The sequence below is a fragment of the Urocitellus parryii genome, chromosome 4 (assembly GCF_045843805.1).
Source record: "Urocitellus parryii isolate mUroPar1 chromosome 4, mUroPar1.hap1, whole genome shotgun sequence".
In the NCBI taxonomy this organism is placed as follows: domain Eukaryota; kingdom Metazoa; phylum Chordata; class Mammalia; order Rodentia; family Sciuridae; genus Urocitellus; species Urocitellus parryii.
Genome location: NC_135534.1, coordinates 42494018 through 42515794, shown reverse-complemented (window position 1 = coordinate 42515794; position 21777 = coordinate 42494018).

Here is a 21777-nt window from a genome sequence, read left to right as displayed (position 1 = left end):
GGGATTTGTTTTGAAATTGAGGCTACATTACATAGGCATGATTGATTAAATCGTTGGCCAATGATGAGTAAGTCAATGTCTAATCTCCACTCTTTCTTGGCAGGGTGGGGAGCTAAAAAGTGACATGATCACATGATTGGCTTTCTGGCAACTACTTGTATCCTGAGGTTATCTAGGAGCTTCCTAAAAGTCCTTACATTAATATAGAATCTAGTGGGTTAAATAATAAAATGATGCTCTTTTTATCTTTATCACTCATCACTCAGAAAATTCCCAGGACTGTGTGTCATGAATGGGAACAAAGACCAAATGTATACATTTCTTATCATAGCTCATGATTCACATCATTCATGGTTCACTGTAATTTGTACACAGAAAGATGGATGGCTACATAGGGCTAATTCCTAAGATTAAGAATCAAGGCCCCTTAAGGCGACCAAAATCAGACTAAAAGATCCAATGGCAAATGAAACAAACAGTATGTGAGATGCCTTGAATTCACCTGTTAGGTCTTTCTTCTCATTGAGCACTGAGGAGGGTGGCTCCTGACTCCTACTCCCCTTCCCTCTTCTAAAAGTATGAACTTGAAGGATTTTATGCCAAGTAGCACCATCAAGATACAGATCTCCATTTTTCTTCTCAGTGATGCCCAGATCCTATACTGGATATTGTAGGCAAAGAAAATGTGTCCATGATTATACATTCAACAGAGAAGAGGAGGCCCAGGAGAAGAGGAAGAGTAGAAGAGATATTTTGGAGTGGGCTGAGAAATGAGCCCTGGCACCTCCATTTTTAATTTTAAAAGGGCTATGTAATGTGCTATGTAGAAGTAAGTTATTTTTTCCTTTTTTTAGATTGCTCCTAATTCACTTGCCACTGGTCTCTGCACCCCCCAGGAGGATAGAAATAACTTTGTTTCTGCTGGCTCAGGTTTACTTCCTATAAATAGTTGAAGAAAAATGGCAAAAAAAAATGTGTTTTATTTTCTTTATAAAGCTATCATAGGATTTGTAGCCATAGACCAAAGAACTAAATGACAAGAAGTTGGGAACACAAAACATCTGCAATTAAATGAAGGTTCTCAGGAGGATTTGAAAATGAGTGCAACTAAGAAGATAAGAGTTGACAGAAAGAATATCAGCTCCTGACTGGGTACTGCTCTGATCATCGTTCTCATCAATTATTTACACAAGGAAGATCTACATTAAAATTAATCGTGAAATTCTGAATTGCTCCTTTACATTAATAATGAAACAACTGCACCAAAATGCAAACAGACACCGATAATAGAATATGAAATAATGCTTAACATACAAAGGGAAAAGGCCTACTTAAGTGAAACACCAAGAGGCTAATTATTGTACTATTGTGAGGGTTATGGTCTGTGACCCAGATTGGCAGCCTTTACCTGCCCAAAAAAATGTTGGTATCTGTTTCATCTGCAGTTGTTACACTTAGAGCTACATGCAGAGCTGCCCCAACCCTTGAAGACCAGGCAGTTTGAGGATAATTTGCACCACAGCAAATGGTTCAATTGCAATTTAAGGAGGATATATAGATAAGACATCTAGCCTAGTATGGCAAATATAAGCTCTTACACACAATGCTCCTCCTCTTGCCTCTTGTCCCCACTCAGAGAGAGCTTCAGGTTCATTTCATGGCTCCCTTATGCAGTCACCCTACTTCATCTCTGTTCATAAAGACCTGTCCTTTTAAAAATTTCTACAGCATATTGTTTTGCTGGCCATATTATAGCATTTGACTATATGGTATCTTAAAGCCCTTGCTGCTACTGGAGCTAGATTTTTCTATTTCATCTTAGGATATATGTGACATGGTCTCTACCCTCAAGCCTTTTCCCCTTATCGAGGCAAATTTCGAATCATCTGTCTTTTGCTATGCTTTACAGAATTCTGTAGTCTTCAAAAGGAGCTTGAGGTTATTGGGGATATATAGTAATATGGATCCTCTGACAAGAATTAAAGAACTTAGAAGATTATTAAAAAAAAAGAGGTACAATGACCTGGCAGGAAATTAATATCATTTCACAAAAGAAGACTGGCTTTAATCACTTACTTAGGTAGTTTGGGGATAGTCATTTATGTATTCTGATTCCTGTTTTCTTCATTTGTAAGTGGAAGAGAAAAGCCTCCTGTTCCTGTCTCATGAGATCATCTGAATTGCTGAACACCAAGTGATTTATATGCTGAAGCCACCCCAAGCTATCTGAGAAGCTGTTTGGTATAACGGATAAGGACATATCCTCTGGTCACATCACCTAGGTATGAATGTTGGCTTTGCAATTATCTTTTCTTTTTTTGGGGGGGGGGGTAGCACCAGGGTTTGAACCTAGGAGTGCCAGTTCTCTTTTATATGTTATTTAGAGACAGGGTCTCACCTAGTTGCTTAGGGCCTCACTAAATTGCTGAGGCTGGCTTTGTACTTTCAATCCTCCTGCCTCAGCCTCCTGAGCTGCTGGGATTACAAGTGTTCATGACTGCACTGGCTTGGCTCTGCAATTTTCCAGTGCAATATTAACCTCTCAGTGACATAGTTTCCTAATCTGTACGAAAAGAATAATGATAATCTCTCATGAGAATACGGGAATTAAATGCACTTGCATGTATATAGCACATAAGACAGTTTCATTATGCAAGCACCAAGAAAATGTTAGTCTTTATTTAGGATATAATTAAGAGCATAGTTATTATATAGCTTTTAGTCAGTACCTAGCATAGAATAAGTTCTCAGTAGATGTTATCATCATGGCTGCTGTTACTCTTTTAACAATGTTAAGATATAGGCTATGAGTACATGTTGCTAAACCGAGCTGTTTCAATTCCCTTCCTATTAGTGAGTACAGCCTTTAAAAAATGTTCCTGTTTTCTCCATTAAATACCATATTTATTCAACTATTTGATATTCCCCAATGGAACCTGTTATGATGTATGGGTAAGTAATAACCTGTACAATGCTATGAATCACATGCATTTCATTATGCTGTAGTCAGGAAACTTAAAGTGTCCTTAAAAGCTATTCATGGTTTTATATGTATGCCAGATGGAGAACCAAGAAAAAAAAAAACTAATGTTTTAAACAAATTCAGAGCTACATAAAATTATATACTTGCTTCCAATAAACTACCAAATATTTATGATGGGATCCCATAAAAGGGGAGAAATAAGGAGTTTTCAAGGAATAATTAAAAAATGCTTCTCCAAAGGTGAATGTTTCTTCTACAATCCATGGAAAATATTGATGGCCACAAGGCTAATCTCTGGTTCAGTAGAAAGTGGGAATGTTGGAGTATGTTCTTCATTGCTAAACATCTCTGTTTTCCTATTTCTGGGGTGTGGGTAGGAGCTGCTGATTGTAATCAGGATAGATGGGAATGTAAAAAATGATCCATACCACCTGTTAACTAGAAACAAGGCCAAAGGTGCCGTAAATCCTTCTGTTAGGAGTTCTTACATATACCACATCCTAATCCATTTTGTAGCAGTTGGATTCAAGTTACAGACCTCTTGAAATAAACGGGGGAATCGCTGCTCTTGTAGATATTTCACAACTGTTCCTTACATGATGCTGACAACCAAAGAAACTGTCAGTTAGAAGCATTAAAATCAGGTCTAAGAATCCACCCTTGTTCCGTCAGGCAATATTCTCATGCAGCACTTCTTCAGTGGAGAATTCGCAAGATTCATCACTAGCAGTGGCGAAGACATTCACTTCTCTCAGAGTGAATGTTGGGTGTTCTGGATCAAGGGGAGTCAAGGACACAGGGATATGGTATAGGCTAGAAGCTATTCCTTTCATATAGCTAGGCTGAGATTTTTGAGGGTAATTTAAAGCCAAATTTCCCAAAGTGTGTTCCGGGATAGTATTAAATGCTGTGCAACAAAGAATGCTTTCTACAGCCCAGTGGTTCCATAAGTTTCAAAAATTTGAGGTTAGATGAGGTAAGTAGGTCTTGTAAGAAAGAATTTCTCACAGCCTGTCATGTATTGCCACGCATTATACTTTAGCACTGTAAGAAAAACAGCTGTTCTTTGTCCACTACATCCATCATCTTAGAATGATTTCTGGAGTGTTGTGCTAGGAAAGTGTGCCTCAGAGAAATCCATTAAAGGAAGGGAAGACTAAAGAATTTATATCTCTGGATTTCTCTAGTATCTTGTCTCCAGTTGGTAAAAATTCTCACGTGGAGTTATTTTTCCTATATCTCAGGATTGCATTATCCAGTCAGATGGTAAGTGGCAGCCAGAGTGTATACCTTGTGGGATGGCTAGACTGGAGCAACTGGGGAGTCAGGTCTGCAACTGAATGCCTTAAAATGACTAAACAGCATAGCCAGTGTACAGCTCCCAGTGGAGAGACCCAGGGAACAAACGAGTAAACAAGTCAGGGCCTGGGAGGGAGAAGCATGAAGCCAGATGAGAGAATTAGAAAGTAGTGTCCTACTTGACATTCTTTTCATTTTTCATGCATTACAGAGGCAAATCTAGTGACAAGAAGATTCTAAGGGGGACCTCAAGATAGTAGAAAAGATGCTGAAGACATCCTCTTGCTTTCAAGAAACCTTAGGCCATAAGGGAAGATTGAGTATAAGAAATCAGTATGGAAGTTTCTAAGAGAAAAAGTAGTAGCAAAGAAGATTTAAATGAATTTTTGGATTGTGTGTTGTAGGAATGCAAAGTGAAAGATGGTTCTTTAAAAGTAAAAAAAAAAAATCACAGAAGATACAAATGGTTTTATGCAAGAGCTGGTAAATGAATTGTGGAAGTCAGATTGGCTTTGAGTTGGGGTGAGTGCATTTGATGAAATTCAAAGCTATGAGTGAGCTTTGTTTAGGATGACTTTCCACTGGACACTACCTACTCAGCTTAGGTTTTCCAGGAAACTGCCTTTTCTTACCCTTCTTCTTACATCTTGCACTTAACCACTGTGATTTTTTTTTTTCAAGTTACATGGTCAACATGTTAAAGGCTGAATTCTTGGGGTCCCCCTCTTTCTTTGACATATGTTTCCTGCAATCCTCCCCATTTCATTGAATGAGAATTTCATGTTTAAAGTTGCTTAGGTCAAAACATTCAGAGTTTTCCTTAAAACCTTTTCTCACTACATTTGTTCCACCTGTGAACCTTCTTGACTTAACCTGGAACGTGTTTCCAGAATATGAACACACCTCCCAGTCTCACCATGAAGGTTTTTGTCAGCCACCACCAGAATTGTTGCAGTAGCCTCCCAACTGGGGTCCCTCTTCTAGTGACAGTTTGGTCATCATAAAACAGCTAGAACGAGTCAAATAAAATCTAAGCCTGGTGCTTTTCTTCTGAAAGCACTTTATGGATTCAGCATACTTCTGATTAAACGAGAAATTTCCAACAGTTGTACATAAGCTGTTTCCTGGTTCTCTCTCAGGTTTCTTGTACTATTTCTCCCTCTACCTCCTATTTACTTTGCCTCTGTCACACTGGACTCCTGCTATTTCTAGGGTGCCTCAAACACATTTTTGCTCCAAGTCCTCATACATGCGAATCTCTATAGCCTGGAATAGTTTTCCTCAGATATGTAGATGACATGTGCCCTGGCCTTCATTAAGTTCCCCCAACACCTTAAGGAGGCCTTCTTTGACTATTTAAAACCACATCCTTTTCACTCCGGCATTGTAATGGCATTATAATTCCCCTTCCTTGTGTGGCCTCTTCCCCTCGAATTTGTCACCTCCAGTATAGGATATTATTTATTTATTTTCGTACCCAGGACAGAATTGAAATCCTACGAATCCAGAGTTTGGACACTTTGTTCACTATTCTATTGCCAATTCCTAGAAAGGTAACTGATACAATAGCAGTTACTCTATAAATACTTACCCAAAAGAATGATGAAATAAATAAAATATGGCTACTTGCAGGTCTATCCACTATTACATGGGCTCCTGAAAACATGAAGTATTCCGCAAGTTTCATTTCTTAATCATTAGCAGCAAACATAGGGCATGTCTCTCAGAAGGCCCTTAATAATACCTTGAACATGGATGGAGAGGATGCTGAGTTAACTTTAAGAGGTTTCTGCTGCATGGAAACATTCATTTGGGAATGGTTAGTCCCAAAGGAGGGATAAGACAAGAGGGAGGAAACAAGCATCTGTTGAAGATTTGTGGTCTGACGTGTAGATGTTTTAAAAAATAGTCACTCAAAATGGGAACGACTTATGCTTAGGCAACAGAGGAGAAGACTCAGCAGCAGAAAGTCCAAGTGCCTTGTCTACAATCGCACATCTAGGTGGCAAATCCCTTATATGTCCCAGTAGGCCATGTGGTGCCTTTGAACAAATGCTTACTCTAAGTCAACAGTTACTCTTCCTAAAGATAAAATAGCCTTAAGCTGGCTTTTTTTTTTTTTTTTTGATTGATCACTTCTTGCCCTTTCTTTGTGGATTTTGTCTCTTCAGTGAAAGAAGACAATTGTATATTCAGCCAAATATTAAATTTCAGGAGTGTTTCAATTCTCTTTGCTCAGTTACTGCTCAGTTTTTTCCTGTTTTTGTGGTGACTTCACATTATTACTATCAAGAATCCTTCCTCAATTATTTGCATATTTAGTTATTTATGATTAAACTAAATCATCATCTTTATTTAATTTGTGAAGGCTTTGGGGATCCGGTAGCACACCAGATGTGTGCAATTAAGTGCCTACCACACAGTATCACAATCAGCAGCATGTGGGCTTCAGGCTTGCTCATTAATGTTTCCCTTTGCTCTCTACCAGTTTATGTCTGGCAGTCACTTTGTGGGAAACCTGACCCAGAAAAATGAGGTCATTCCCCTGCCCCCCAATCCCAATTGATCTTTGAAGTTTTCTGTATCAGTTCACCTAGTCAGATATAGAACAGTCCTTAGTTCTGAATTAGAGATTGCTTTACGTGGGTTTTCCTTTTGAATAACGTATAAAAATTGAACTCCTTCCCCAGCACATTCAGCTCTAACAATCAGCCAGGAACGGATGCCATAGACAATCAAGTTTCTGTTTCTGGAAACTACTCACATTGCCTTAATGGAATGCAGGTAGGGAAGGATTAGGCAGAGTGACTCTTGATCATGATCAAGGCAGTTATGCAGAAGAGAGGAATGAAAAAAAAAATGGAAAGGTGCTTTTAATTACACAGGAAACAGCTGAGATCTAACCAGAGCATCTCTCTGGGAAAAAAAAGTAATTGGAATTAAATAGACAATCTGTACTATCACTGATTGGAGAAAAGGAAAAAAAAATCAATTTAATCTTACAAGATGACCATGGAAGCAGAAACATTGTGGAGAAAGCACCTCGGTAATAACATGAATAGAGACTATCCAACTTAAGATTGTCTCTGTTTTCATAGATTTAGTGGAGGAAAAAAAAATAGGGGTGGGGGTGGATTTTGTGATTGGTGACTCTTTCTCCATGACAGAAGCATATTTCTAGAAGGGCCTAGGAGAGCTCAGACAAGTTAGTCTATAGGTCATCAGGAGTCAGTTATCTCTGGGAATTTAAAAAATGGACCAGAGTGAAGAGGGCAGCACTGAAACTGCCCCAAATATTTAAGGCAAGATACCAAGATCTATGTCTAACAGCAGAGCAGGATTGTACAAGGATAACTATAGCACAAAACCAATATAATGTAGGAAGAGTTAAAAATAAAAAAGCATCAAAACAAAAAGCAATTTTTCATGCCAGTTCTTACATAAATAAACACATTAAGTTAAACTGAATGGAAATTTTGTAGAATATACATATTGAGTTTTACAAATTAATAGCTGAAAACATCAGAGAAGTTAAATATTTGTCTAAATGTCATGCACCTGTTAAGTAATAAAGCTGAGACTCCTTTCTAGATTTGTTACATATATGTATTAGATTTCTACTGTTGTAGTGTGTTTTGTTTTTTTTTTTTTTTTTTTTTTTTTTTTTTTTTGTGTGTGTGTGTGGTGCTGGGGATTCAACTTAGGATCTACCACCGAGCTACATCCTCAGTCCAGATTTTTTTTTTTTTAATAAAAGCACATGTTTTCCTTCAGTCTTGTAAACTATCTGTTGAGATCCTGGGCAATGTTTTTGAACACTACTTAGGTTATCATGATTTGTCTTAACTTGTAAATGAATATACTGCTATTAGGCAGGTTAGTTTGGCTTAAGAACATATGGATACAGATGACAGATATGCAGATTTTTATAAATGGGGTATCCCCAAAGTTAAAACATGAATTTTTATACCTCCTCATGTTTATTTTTATGGTATTGAAATTAATTATTTACAGGTGTTCTTTCTGGATAAGTATTCTATGGTTTTTCTATGTGTACTTCTAGAATTTATGTCTATCAGATCTAAATTCCCAGATTATTAGAGCTTAAAGGATCACAAGTGGTTCTAGTGATTTGACTTAGGAACTAATATTTGCACTAATATTTATGTAATCATACACACAAGCTTGAATATATATATGTATGTATGTACATACATATATATTTATATTCATATGGGGGAACTGTTATAAACACATTAGTATAAGTTGAGTTTCATTATTGTAGTTACATTACAGAAAAGGGAACTGAATACTTAAAAGTGAATAAATTTCCCATTATCAACTCATTGTTGTGAAATCCCAGATTCTAATACAGAAGCTGTAGGTCAATAATCTGTACTATTATTATCCTCTGCCTTTGTAATAGTCAGATGACAGTAGCCTGTGTATCTCTGTAGGGTAATTAATGATTCTTATGGAGCCAAAACCCCAGGACATCTGATTGGAATGTAATTTTGATTATCACCTTGGTAACAACTCCTGAAACATTTTTGAGGACCAGCTTTATGATATTACTTGAAGCATACTGTAGTGATATAGGCATATCAATATGTATAGCAGCACAATTCACAGTAGTCAAGTTATCAAACCAGCCTAGGTGTCTGCTGACCGATAAAAGGATAAAGAAAAAACATGACGTATACACACAATGTAGTTTTACTCAGCCATAAAAAAAAATAAGATTACGTTATTTGTGTGTAAGTGAATGGAACTGAAGAACATTACAGTATGTGAAATAAGCCAAACTCAGAAAAAATCAAGGTTTCCTCTTATTTGTGGAAGCTAGAAAGACAGAGAGAGGGAGACGGAGAGGGAGAGGGAGAGGGAGAGGGAGAGGGAGAGGGAAAGGGAAAGGGAGAGGAGAGAGGGAGAGAGGGAGAAAGAGGGGGATTGAAAAAGGGGAGGGGAAGAGCAGGGAGACCAATACAGTAGAGGAAGGAGATCAAGAAGATGGGAGGAGGGAATAGCATGGGAAAGTACAGGGGAGCAAAATCTACTAAACTATGCAAAGTGCATATATGAATTTACACAGGGAAAATATAAAATAAAGCCTATAAAATTGTAATGCACTAGTTAATTACAATAATAGAAGGGAGATCAGCAAAGTAGAGCAAGTAGATCTGGGAGGGAGAAAGGGAAGGAAAGGAAGGCCATTGGGGAATGAAACTGATCAAATTATGTGCATGCATGGATATGGTATAATAAATCCCACTATTATGTGTAATTCACCATCTAAAAAAGAAGTTATTGAATACCACTTATGTAAACTGAATAAGTCTAAACTATTGCTGAAGATATGAAAATGGGACTTCTCTACTAGTATTTCCTTCAATGGAGAAACATTTAATTATAAATATTCTCTTAACAATATCAATGCAAAAACCCATAGCAATATGCTAGAAAACTAAATGTAATAATATATAAAAAGGATTATATACCATAATCAAGTGGGATCTACCTTACGAATGAAAGGATGATTTAATATCTGAAAATAAAAGCTGCTGGGCATATGGTGCATGCCTGTAATCCCAGTGGCTCTGGAGGCTGAGACAGGAGGATTGTGAGTTCAAAGCCAGCCTCAGAAACTTAGTGAGGCCTTAAGCAACTCAGCAAGATCTTCTCTGTAAATGCAATACTAAAAAGGGCTGGGGATATAACTCAGTGATTAAACAACTCTGCATTTGATCCCAAGTACCCCTAATCCAAAACCAACTAATAAAACACCCCTTATGAGTAGAATAAAGAAAAAAAGCATGATTATCACAACAGGCACAGAAAAAATATTTTTTTTAAATTAGCACCTATTTATGATAAAAGCACTCAAAAATTTAGAAACAGAAGGGGATTTCATCAACCTGACTTATCTACAAAATAACCAGAGCTAACAATATGCTTAATAGTGAAAAACTGAATGCTTCTTTAAATCATGAATAAAAGATGTTTTTCTCTCACCATTTTACTGAACTGTGTAGCAAAGGTCTTAACTAAGGTAATTAGGAAAGAAAAAAATGTAAGAGGCATCATCCACATTTAAAAGGAATTGGTAAAAGCACCTGCATTTTTAGACAACATGATCTTGCATACAGAAAACCCTAAGGAATCCATTAAAAAGAGAAAAAAACAAAAAGAAAAAAAAGTAGGGGGGACAATAGAACAAGCAAATGAGTTAAACCAAGTTGCAAGATATAAGATAAATATACAAAAATTAATTGCATTTCTATACGTAAGCTAAAAGCAAACAAAATTAAAATTAAGGAAAAATATTTCACTAAGTATCAAAAGAATATAATACTTAGAAATAAGTTTAACTAACAAATGTGAAATTTTACTTTGAAAAATACAAAGCATTGTTTAAAGGAATGTAAGAAGACTTAACAAAATGGGAAGCTCCCCCTAGTCTAGAACATCAGTGGGTGGATCAGAAGAGTTAATATTGTTAAGATGAAAATACTCATCATATTGATATATAGATTCAATTCAATTCTCATCCAAATCTCTGTTTACTTCTTCACAGGAATTAATAAACCAATCTAAAATGCCTGTGGGAATTTAATTGTCCCAGAATGGTCAAAATAATCTTGAAAAAGAGCAGAGATGTATGTCTCGTGTTTTTGGTTTTCAAATTTATTACCAAGCTACTGTAATCAAGACACCGTGGTATTGGCATAAACATAGAAAAGAGAGCAAAAATAAATCATAACATTTATAATCAATTGGTTTTTAATGAAGTCAATTAAATTGGGTAAAGAATGATTTTATAATAGATGAAGTTCAAATAGCTAAATGCCTAGACACAAAAGAACAAACTTCCTGTAATCCCAGAGACTCAGGAGGCAGGAGAATCATAAGTTGAAGGCCAATCTCAGTGACTTAGAGAGGTCCTAAGAGACACAGCAAGACCGAAGACTGTGTCTCAAAAAAAAAAAAAAAAAGATTAAAAGGGCTCAGGGTTTAAGTGCCCCTTGGGGTCAATCCCCAGTATAGAAACAAACAACAAAAACTTGAATCCATATACCTCATTATATATGAAATTTAACTCAAAATTAATCACATCTAAATTTAAAATATAAAACTATAAAATCAGAGTTTTAAAAATCTGTGACTCTGATGTAGGCAGTGGTATCTTAGATATAAGCAAAATCACAAGTGACAAAAAAATGAGACAAGTTCAATATAACTAAAATTAAAAACTTTTATGCCTCAAAGGCCGCCATTAATAAGAGAAAGAGACAATTCACAGAATAAATGGAAAAGCTTATTTCAAATCATGTATTTTATGAGACTTGGGTCCAGGTTACATAAAGAAATGTTATAATTCAATAATAAAAAGACAAATATCCCAATTAAAAATGAACAAATGACTTGTACAGATACTTCTCCGACAAAGATGTACAAGTAGCCAACAGTACATAAAAGATGTGCTCAACATCATTAGCTATCAGAGAAATGAGAAGTCCCTTCATACCCAATAGGATGGTTACCATGAAAAAGACAAAAAGTATTAGCGTATATAGAAACTGGAACATTTGTACATTGCTGATGGAATGTCAAATGAAGTTGCCAAACATTCTGGCAATTTCTCAAGTGATTAAACACAGAGTTACTACATGACCTAGTAACTTCACCCTTAGAAATATGCCTAGATAAATAGAAGAACGTGTCCACACAGAAGCTTGTGCACCAATGTTTATGACAGCGTTATTTCTAACAGCCCCAAAGAGGAAACTTCCATATGTCTGTCAGTTGAGGCACAGACAAATGAAATGTGATATTTTCATGTACTGAAATATTATTCAACAATAAAAAATAAAGTATCTATACCTTGAAACTATATGGGTAAACTGCGAAAATAGGTGGAGTCAAAGAGGCTAGTCGCAAAGGACCTCAAGTTTTATGAACTTATCTCTTTAAACTGTCTCGAAAAGAAAAACACAGTGATAGAAGTTGGATTTGGGGTTTCCAAGGTTTGATGTGATGGAAGTTTCATGAGTGATATCTAGGCAATTGTTGAGCTAATGAAATAGTCTAGAGCATCAGATGTTACTCGATAAGTATGTATAGTTCTTGCTTTTATGTATTGGTTAAAAACAAATGAAATGTTAAAAATTTGGTTGTCAGGATGGATGTACCATTCTGAATACACTGACAGTCATTAAATTATACCCTTTAAATGGATATGTCAATGAAGTTATTTTAAAATATAAAATCTAATCATTTGACACAAATAGTAATAATCTACAGATTTTATCACTGTTTGTGGGTTTTATCTTTTGAAAGCAATTTTTCCTCAGAAATAATAATACCCCCTCATCATTCAGCTATTTTCTTGTTCAGATCTATAGTCTCTGATGAAATCTCAATCTCATCTCTCAAGGATAATTCCTGTTTTCCCCAAAGCATTCAGAAAACAGGAAAGACATTGAAAGAATATGTGAGAGGAATTAGCTAAAAATTAGCCCTTTTAGAAATAAAATATCTGTATTAGAAGGGTTTTAAAATTATATTATTTATTCCATTCATGCTCTTCTGAATTTCTATTACATGTTACATCTCTGTTGCCAATTGATTGTTCAGTAACCTTTTTCCTCCACCAAATTTCCCTTCACTTTCTATTTCACAGGATATTTCTCCATTTCATTGAGTAGCAAACTCTTTCTCAAGTTTAAACTTTTATGCTTCAGCTTTTATCCACTAGGGCCAATAGATAGTCAAATTTCTCTTTTCATCATGACTACCCCTCACTGATTCACCAGTATCTATTATGCCCAGAAGCATAGAGGTAAGGTGGAATGAATAGCACAAAACTTTGATTCAGACAACTGACTATGGGGGCCTTGGGCAAATTACTTAACATTTCCAAGTTTCACTTTCATATCTGTAAGATGACAAAAATAAAACTTACCTTGCAGAATTCTTAATGAAATTTGATGGATAGCTCTTCTAAATGCCTAGCAGAAGGCAGGTGTTCTAAAACATTAGTTCTGTTCTCTTCACTGTCACTTTCTTTTACCTTTTCTCAGCAAAGTTTCTAGTTATTCCAGTGATTTGTAAAGTTACATGATTATAACTAAAATGTGTAAACCATGCATGCTCAACCTGTAAGCATGAGTCCAAATAGGGAGAGAGCAGAGTAGATTCTCCCAACCTCCTAGAGATTTAGGACATCTTCTTTGTAGGGGCTTCACAATGTTTTGTTGGCCACAGAGTCTAGATAGGACCTATTTCTCTTCTGGCCATCCATATAATATTCTTATTTTACAAACAGAATAGAAGTCTCATTTGGTTCAGGAACAGAAACTGCTTCTCAGTTGATTCCTTCCAACCCTACAAAGTATTTTCATAGTTCAGAATTAGCACCTACCTGGTGGTTCTTGCCTTTATTCTTTTGTGGAATAGAGTTTATTCTAGAAACAAAATTGCACTAATGAGTTTGAATACAGAGTTCAGAATATTCAGAGAAAAAAAAGTAAGAAATGTTTCAGGATAGGAAGAAACTGACCTTCCCAAGCACATTTAGAAAATATGACCATTGTTCTAAGCATGTACCTGACAAAAATCCTAAGCATTTACAATGATTATCTACATTGTACATAGGAGAAAACAGATTCAGAGAAGTACGGATGGTCTAATAAACTATATATACATTCTATCTCTAAAGCTTCCTGCTTCATTGTGTTCTGTAGGAGTAAACTTGGGTAACAACTTTCTTCATTGTATAAAATAATTAGGGTTGGGCTCAGTAAAATTCCTATATCTTAATGTTTTAAATTACACAAGAAAGGAAAAATAAAATGAGTGAGTGAGCACTTATTTAGTGAATCGAGATGTCTAAGTTCTCCTTTAAGCTATGCCACTAAATGTTTGGGATCCTGGGCAAGCTACTACTTTTGAAGAATAATAATATTAATATTTTTATGAAGATTACTTATTATATAAAATCTTAAATGAATATTTCTTAAAATTCTCTTATTTACCACATCTTCCCACCTCCATTTCTATCTAAATTTTTTAGAAATGGGTGATTTTTTAAAAAGTTAGACATCTATGTATTCTTTTTCCTTTTTAACTTTTAATTCTTTTTTATTCAGGACTAATTTGTGCCAGACTGGTTCCAGGCAAATTTCCTGCCAGCACAGAAGTTAATTGCCTGTAGGGCTTCTTGGAAAACTGTCACACTCTTAAAGCATGATTGTGAACATGTGGGTACCCCCAAATTTTACCATCTGTATTATTTCATGATAGTGCTCTACTGTTATTTGCCTTTTTTATTCTCTTTCTTTCACAAGTGCATGGTTTAATTCTCCAGAGATTGCAAGGCATGTAACACTAGTACAGATTGAATGAGAAATGAGAATCCAGGTGTCTTTCAGTAAGTCAAACATGAAAAACATTTGCAAACATGTAAAATCATAACATTAATTTTTCTTTCTGTCAATTATTTTTGTTTTGGAAAATCCATTTGGTAAAAGTAAATTATTATGTTAATGTATAAAGGGATTGTTATATTTAAATGAACTATTTTAAAATTGTTGTAGGTATTCATTATTTCGGATATAATAAATATAAACATATATCATCCATACAAAATGAATTTTTATAATTTTCAATAATTTTTAAGACTTTAAAGGAGTCCAGAAGTCAAAACATTTGAGAACTACTGGTCTTAGGCAAGCAGTCTTGATAGAATGCTCAGATATTATGTGAGGACTGGGAACCAGTGGCTTCCCATCTCCTTTTAAAAGCACAAGTCCTGAGCTGCATCTCCCACTTATGCCAGAGAACAAACTGAAACTTATTCCAGACTCACTATGTCCATATGGTTGCCCCACAATGTAACAGACAAATGTTACTATTATTCTTCAAAAGTAGCGGCTTGTCCAGGATCCCACAGTCATTTAAAGGTATAGCCTTTCTCTGCTACTGCTCCTATTACACTCAGTTTCCAATGAAAACCTATTCTAGGCTATCACTAGAATGGGTTTTGTTTACTCCCTGGTTATTCACACACAGTCACTTAGCATCAATGATTTAAAATTTCTGTTAAACAACTATGTACCCAAAAAGAAAACCCAGTGAGACAGTCTGAAAAAATAGATGAGTTGAAAAATATGAAGAACATATCTCCCCTGTTTGTGTTCTAGAATTTTAGATTTTTCTGATTGTATATATGGAGCCAAAGAGAAAAATCACTAGCCCTATGAAGGTGTAAGATCCTAAGTGTCCCATGTGCCCGAGATGGTTACTATGTTCTATTGGTAAGAGGAAGAATAGGAGGAAAATATCAAACTTTGCTGCAATAGCAACCCCTAACTTGCTTATGCCTGCTAACAGCCTTGACCTTATAAATCCTTAAATGGGCTAGTTTGGTTGGACTTGTGAGTCCTTTGAGCCAATGGATAGAGCGGAGGCTTGAAGTTTCATACTTAGGCTTGCCCTCTTTTGCTGCTCTTGCTGCTCTAAGCCACCATGTAAACAAGTATGTGCTCCCTAGCTGGAAGATGAGACACATGATGTCTTCTAGTGACAGCCATCACCCCAGCTGAGAGCAAGTCAATCGTCATATGTTTTAGTGATGACATTTGGGATCAGCCAGCACCTAGCCACCCCACAAGCTGATCGCAGATGACATGAGCAAGTCCAGGCCCATGCCAGAGCTGCCTGGCACAATTGTTGTGGAAGTTTCCAAGTTTTGGTTTGGCTAATTATATTGCTGTAGATATTTGACATTGAAATCAACCATAATCTTAGAACTTACAAAAATCCTCCTGAAAATTTTGATACAGGTTTACTCTGTCACATTATCTGACTTCTTTCAAAGCATCAGGGGAGATAATAAAATCAAGGGTTTTCTTGTAATTCGTATTATCTCAAAACCTTCATGCTGGTGAAAAGAGTGTGTGTTGATGGAGAAGGTTGTGGGAAGGCTGCTGGGTGGGTAACAATGGTGTTTGAAGTGAGTTTTGTTAATTGTAACAACTTCCTTGTTCTGAACTTCAGTTCTCTTCAACAAATAAGTTGAAAGACTGAAACTTTTGTTTCCTTCAAAAAAAATTGAAAGTATCTGTACTGTAGTAAAACAAATAATATTTAATTTGGTAAGTATTTTCCATAATATAATGGTTTAATAAGAACATTAAGCTGATTGGAGGTAAAATATAGCTATTAGGAATGAGTTGGTAGCAGAGATGCAGGCTGGTGATTCAGCTGGAAGAATCACACACACACACACACACACACACACACACACCAAACGAAAAAAAAAACACTTCATAAAGTCTTCCTTAGGAACATTTGATAGGAGTTGGATCAGCTGGCAGGGGTATGTGGATGCCAGAGTGATGCTAGTAATCAGTGTTGGTTATCTTACCCCAGGACTGACAGAAGTCTCTTTAGATTAGTGAATGCGTAAGTGCTTGGGCATAGAGTAAGGGGAGTCAGACCCAGGCTTACCACTTACAAAATGGGGTAATAAAATTACTTACCTTTGAGAACTGTGTAATGACATGAACTAACCCTTCCTCTCTTTGACATATTGCAACCTATTTAGGAAAACAAAATTCAATCTTTCAGGGCCTTGTTATGGCTTCAGAGGGTCCTAGGCACTTTTGCCTTTGTGGTCCCCTTCTTTTATAATCATTTATGAAAACTTAGATCTTATAACTGGTATGAAGACAAATGTAATTTTTGACCTTAAAGTGTTTTTTATCACTTAATTTAGAATAAATTAAAATATTTTTGTTGTTCCCCGAAAATATTCATGTTCCAGGCACCATGCCTACCATGCCTAATGGATGTGTCAACCATGACTTTTTGTTTTCTACAGCTGATTGATCTTCCTTATTGTCAGTTCTCTCCCAACCATGCACACACACACACACACACACACACACACACACACACACTGCTGAGCAATAATGCCGAAAATACTTCAACTTTAATCTTGCCAATTTTCTCCTTCTTTTCCAAGTTAGTTCCTTTTTCATAAAATGCTCTGCTAATGAAAACAGTGCATCTTCTCACATGCTTTCTCTACCCCAGCATCTGCACATGTGTTCTGAGAAATTCTGTTGTTTTCCTGACGCCAGATGATGGAAGTCAGTCATGCAAAAGGAAGCAAAATTATCTGTTGACTATAAATGTGAAAATCTCAACCAAATGGAATCTTGTTCTCTTAATCTATTATTATAAATCATCATAAAATAGGACAAAGTTGAAAATCTGAATATTTGAATTCAAAATACTTTAAAGGTTATGAAATCATTATTTCTAAAAGTCTTTTGAGGCCAGAATTCTTGTTGTGAAACATTTTAGACTTGTAACTGATAGCTAAATCCTATGCTACATAAATTTATTTTTTTTAAAAAGTTGTAAAGAAATTCAATTCATTTTATGAAATAAATATATATGTGATTTCAAAACATTATGAAGATGGCACATAAAATAAAACTGTGAATCAAACAGACTTAGGAGTATTAAAAATAAAATGCCAGTACATCAAATTGAACAGTACATCAAAAAAGTAGGATTCCTTATAGCATTGTAAGTATGTTTTATTATTTTAGAATATTAATCATGTGAATACACATTGAAGACAATCTTACCAATTGATTACTACAAATAACCCGATGTTTCATGTTTCAACTCTTATTCAGAAATATGAAAGTTATTCTAAAATATTTTAATTATAACAGCTATGTGAAAAAAAACACATTAAAATTAAGGAGATATCTGATACATAACCAACTAAAAGAAGGATAAAACTTTCACTATTATTTTATAATAAATATATATACATAAAACATTCATAATATACACATAACATATAATAATAAATAATAAATACCTTGTGCATACAATATAACTTAAGAAAAAGAAAACTATTTCTAGTAAAAGGGCCCTTTTCTGATGCAAATTTCCTTTTTGATCTCCATTTCTGATTAAGATAGAGGTATCCTGAATTTTATATTTATTATTCCCCTTTATATATGACTAAATAAAGTGCTGTTAGTTTTATATGTGCTCTAGATTTATAGAAATTGTATTCTACTTTATAAATTATATTTACAGTTCACTTTTAAACCCAATATTATTGTTGATATTTGTTTCCGTTTCACTATTGTTTTCTATTATGTCATTTAAATCATCCTCAGTATTTGTTCCTCCTGTAAATGGATATCTGGGGCTACCTGCTTCTGGAGTTTGTTTCATGGCTTTTCTATGAACATGGTATAAATATATCTCATCATTTGTGGTGCTGCCCAGTAGAATTTTCTGATATGATACAGTATTTTGTAAACTTTCATTGGTCAAAACAAGTTAGGGCAGTTGTATTTATTGACATTACACATTCTGTGTGTGGGTTTTTTTTTCTCTATTTCTTCCATCTGGAATGCTAACAGAATTTTCATTAAGTCTTCTTATTTGGTCTCCCATATCTCAACCTCTTCATAGTTTCCATTTCAACTTTTATATCTTACTTTTTCCATTTATTTCACATTCTTTTTGCTGTCTTTTGGATTAAAAGAATTTTTGTTTCCATCTATCTACTTTGTCTCTTTTTCTGTCTTTGAAATTTTACCTACATTTAAAATTTCAGAGTCTAAAATTATTCGGTATATATCTTATACTTCTAAGCAATAAAATGATTTAAGAGTGATTTTAACACTGTTAGCACTCATTCCATCCTTACACTTTTTTTCCTTTGGTATTTTAGCTCTCAATTTTGTATTTTAGTATAACTTCACATATAGGCATTACTTTTGTAGAGCCAAATTAAACTATTGAAAGAAATATAATTATATTCTTATTTTTGTATGTTGCTGGTATTGTTATAAGGTTATGTTATTTGATGTGTGTCAGGGAAAACTCTTTTCCATTCATTGTGACTAATCTTGAAAACCTCAGTGTGGCTGGTTAAACTTGTGAACTAAAATGAAATTCCTTGCAATTTATTTTAACTGACCCCTCAGAATTCAGGAAGAATGTCCTATTAGAAATGGTAATGTTTATTATAAGCTAATGAATCATTAGGAGAATTTCAGAATGAAGATTTTGTGCAAAATAAAGCACATTTTAGTTGGCCCTGTCGGCAAAACTATTCCAGGACATATTAAATTTCTTTACTTTATATGATGAAGTATTATTTGCAAAGGTTCAGTAAGAAATCTTTTTTAAAAATTTATACCAAGGCCTAATTGGATAAATCAAATTTATAACTATGACAATGCCAAAAAGTCACATTTGAGAATAAATTGCATTTAATCAGCTAGAACAAGCCTGCTATTTAAGAATAAAATATTTTCTTGTTGTGTGAAAGACATATCTGCGGAGTTCATCCAGGAAACTGGTCCAGTACCTATCTGTGCTTTGCAGTGATACTCAGTGAAGAATATCAATTGTTACTAGGCTCTAAATTCTGGTAAGCTTGGGGAATTCTCTAAAACAGAGTCTTTCTATTCTTTATAGAATTCATTATAAATTCTATAGTTGAACTGCCTTACAAGCAAATTGAATGATTCTTATTTTCAAACCTCAAATAGATAAACAAGCCAGGACCTTTTGATTCCAGTTGGATAAAAGAGATCAAACAAATGCCCCTAAAATTTTTACCAAGCTTCCAGAATGAAATTAGATCTCTTCTTTAGTTCTGTTAAATATGAAATATGTATTAATCATCACTTATTATTGCCTCTGTAGAAAAAAAAGCACCAAGTGTAAGAGAATTTGATGATAATTAGAATATTGTGGAACAAAATTGTTTGGTCAAATATGCACCCTACATGTGGGGACTAACTGTGGGAGATGGGGGTAGGTGAAGGGTGAATGGGACAGTTGAGACTGAAACTGGAGAGGCAAATGGACATTTTCCCCTGATCACAGCCTGTGCTGGTCTGAGTGAGTCACATCACTTTTCCTGAGCTTCACACTTAGAGGAGAGTCACAAGTGAGGAAAGAGAGAAATTTCCACAATGGTACCTGCCCTGGGGAGTTCTTGACTCCTTTCTCATCATTGTGAGCACACGTGTTGCTTTTTGCTCTTTTTCTTCTCATTTCTTTTCAAATAACTTCAGCAACCACTCATAATCAGTCCTGTCCTGGACTTAATCAAGCATATTAGCACTCCATGACAATTTGAAATATATAATATAGGTGATGACAAAGACACCCTTCATGTTTCCTTTTTTTTTTTTTTCATACCAAAGAGAATCTGTAATGGAACTGAGAGTCTAGATATATGTTTGTGGTACTGAGGTAGAAACCATAGTAAATAAGAATAGTCATCATATGTCTGGCACCGTTCACAACACTTTGCATAAGTCCTGTCGTTTGTGACAACATAGATGAACCTGGGGGCATTATGCCAAGTGAAATAAATCAGACATGGAAAGACAACTTCTGCCTGATTCATTTACAAGTGGAATCTAAAAAAGTCTAACTCATAGAAGCAGAGAGCAGAATTGTAGTTGTCAGGGGCTGGGGAAAGAGGGCAAATGGGGGTGTTGCCAAAAGCATACAAGATTTTGGTTAGACAGGGTGAGTGAATTCTGAAGATCTATCAATGGATTGTACACTTGATATTTGCTAAGAAAATAATGTAAATGTTCTCAATACACACACACACACACCTACACACAAACACACAAGATGATCACATAAGATGATGGATATGTTAGGTAGCTTGATTGTGATACTCATTTCACAATTTGTGAAAAAAATTATATATATATATATGTATATATATAAAATAGGTATTCTATACCTATTATAGGTATTCTATACCTATATAAATAGGTATTCTATACCTATTTATTATTTTTATTTGTCAATTATACCTCAGTAAAACTGGGAGAAAGAAGAATAGACAGCACAGCTACCTCTTTTGAAACAAAAACTTTCTTTTAAAAATTATATATACTTGACTCCCCAATAATCCTATGAGATTTCAAAAACAAATTTAACAGAGTTAATAAAAGTCGCATTTAATTTTTTAATTTTTATTTATTTTTATTTTGGGGGATACTGGGAATTGAATTCAGGAGCATTTAACTTCTGAGCCACATCTCCAGCCCTGTTTTGTATTTATTTAGAGATGGGGTCTCACTGAGTTGCTTAGCTTAGACTTTTGTTGATTCTGACATTGAACTATGGATCCTCCAGCCTCAGCCTATGAAGCCACTAAGCATGCGCCACCATGCCTGGCCTTAAAATTTAAAATTTTAAAATGAGGGATCTAATTTCAAATTTGTTATTCTATATTACTTTTCTTAGAGGACAATTTCAAAATCTTCTAAGTATTAGTATTCTGGGTAAGAAGACTCACAGAGAATTTAAGTAACTTGCCAAAGGGAAACAGCTAGGCAAGGTGGCAAGGCCAGGAATTTGGTTTGGATAACCCGCTCTTTCATGTCCACTCTTTGAGGTCTGGAAAGCTATGA